This window comes from Neopelma chrysocephalum, unplaced genomic scaffold (genome assembly GCF_003984885.1).
Source record: "Neopelma chrysocephalum unplaced genomic scaffold, ASM398488v2 Primary Assembly neopelma1_44, whole genome shotgun sequence".
Classification (NCBI taxonomy): Eukaryota; Metazoa; Chordata; class Aves; order Passeriformes; family Pipridae; genus Neopelma; species Neopelma chrysocephalum.
The window spans coordinates 7,482,393-7,484,703 of NW_020897703.1; the positions used below are offsets into that span (position 1 = coordinate 7,482,393).

At 38.9% G+C, this 2,311-nt stretch overlaps 1 long non-coding RNA gene across 1 annotated transcript; it reads left to right on the plus strand.

The window, feature by feature from the left end:
* The first annotated feature begins 38 nt into the window (after positions 1-38).
* Positions 39-2,098, plus strand: LOC113965220. Its single transcript, XR_003533477.1, has 3 exons — positions 39-122; positions 211-395; positions 1,996-2,098. It is a non-coding gene; the product is annotated as an uncharacterized LOC113965220 (long non-coding RNA).
* The last annotated feature ends 213 nt before the right edge of the window (positions 2,099-2,311 follow it).

Here is a 2,311-nt window from a genome sequence, read left to right on the forward strand (position 1 = left end):
GAGGAACAAGAGGAGGAAGAGGAACAAGAGGAGGAAGAGGAACAAGAAAGAGAAGTAGGAACAAATGGAAAAAGTGAAGGTAGATCTGGAAAAGGAACAACAGAGGAGATGAAAGAGATGTGGTTAGTGAAGATAATGTTCTCATTTGAGAAGGAAACATTTGAATGGAATCATGACAGAACTATTGTAGTCTTTGCTTTTCTTTTGCAGACCATGCACATGCATCCAAACCTATCAGTGTTCCAGCATGAAGAAACATAGATAACAACAAAGCATCTTCTAATATAACAGAAGACTAACAACACAGTGTGTGAAGGAGCCAGCAAACTGATCCAGCACTGCCAGGCAAATTCTAAACTAAAGTATAACATCACAGATCTTTTAATCTGAAATAGGTGCATAGCAGCATACTAGATTTTTCCTAAGTTTAGTATTGCGTGTATGTCTACTAACTTAACTTCATTTTTTCTAATACTTTCATCTAAATTCTGATTTTTCCAAGTGTCTGCCAATACGAAAAAAATCAGTATCAACAGTGATTCAAAGTCATTAAACAAATTCAGGTTTTCAACCAATTGTACCTAGCTTACAGTGAGTTCATGAAGATGATATTCCACACTTTTCATACAGCACTAAATCCCTTACTGAGCATTTTCCCTGACAAAAACCTCAGCATGGTTATAACTACATGGTTATAAAGATCTCATAACAATATAGATTATTCCTTAACTATACTAGCATTTGATAATACAAAAAAAAAAAAGCATTAATAGCACTTTTGCTCTTTACTTCTGCTGATATAGCTTTAGGGGGAAAAAAACCCAAAAACAAACCCCACAAAAAAACCCTCCCACCAAATACTTGAGGCAAAGCTCTGGGAAACCCGTAAGTATATTGCACCAGCAACAAGCTCTGGTGGAATATAATTATCACATTTCTATTCATCCTTTGAAATGCTCTGCTTACACAAAATAATAAATTTGACACCACCTCATTGCTTCGCTTCCATCTGATAATTTTCCATTGGAGCAGCATTTCCCGGGGAGAACAGCGACCTCCTCGGGTGGTCTCGAGGAGCTGCAGCCTACCTAGAAATGGCTGAACACGCTGGAGAGTATAAGCAGGAAAACAGCCATCCCTAAGAACCTGATTAGTAGAAGTAGCATGTTTTAATCAGATGGTTGAAAAGACAGGACAAATCTGACTTATAAGACATTTTTCGAAACTAGTGCCATGCCCTGCCTAACTTTCTTTCAGGAAAAGCAAATAGGCATTTAAGTCAAACTGCTGGACTGAGAACACCAAGATGCTTGGAAAATATCCTGAACATCATTCAGTGAAGCAAATGACCTTTTCTCTGATTTTTTTCTTAACTTCCTATTCACAAAATAGGGAGAATATTCCTTTGCTTCATGAACCTCCTTAACTTTCTTTTATTCTCTTTACTCTCAGTGTGAACCCTCTTGCAAAATTAGCCCATTTTACTGCCATTCTGTTTACATCTAAATCTCAGCCAAGGCATTCTGTTGCCTCCTTGTTTGTTGTACAGCCTGGCTTCTCATTCAGGGTTTGTGTTCTTGTTACACAAATATGCATTCCAATTTTTCTTCCAGCTCCTACTCTCTTTCCTATCTGCTCCAGTGCTCTTCTCTATCCCTTGCCTCCAGATCTTTGTTTCACGTAAGCCATGTACCTGTATCCATATTTCTTATGTCCTTCTCAAAGGCACATATGTGAAAAATATAATTCAGGCTTTAGCCCCCTTACAGATAGCGTGAAAGAAAGTAGACAATATTTTTCTTTAATATTTATTTGCAGAACAAACCAGACATATGCTAAATATCACTAAGCAGCACCCATTCTCTCTTTATTCTCAGTTCTCTCCCCCTCACTTTGGCAATCTGCTTAGCTCCTTGGGCCAGCATCTGCTCTTCTGGCAAGAATGCTCAGCAAACCCAAGGTTGCCATAGCAATTAATAATCATTTACGTTTTAGTTTACAGAAACAGAAACTAGAAGAAGAGTGGAGGTGCCATGAGGAGGAGGTGGCAGCAAAGAAGTCATAATTAGAGAAAACAGCCCAAGAACGCATTTGGCAGCAGCAGGATTATCACAGGAAGCTTCTGCAATTCCAGAAGAAGCAACAGTTAGAGGAACATGGAGCAGCAGATGGTCTATAGAAAGGCTAATGCTTACTTTAGTTGCAGATAATTCTTCAAATGGATGATTTCTGGTAAAGACATAGACAGCCTGTGTGTCTGCCTTGAGATTCACGTGACACTACGTCCCACACTTACAGTACCTCAGCTGCT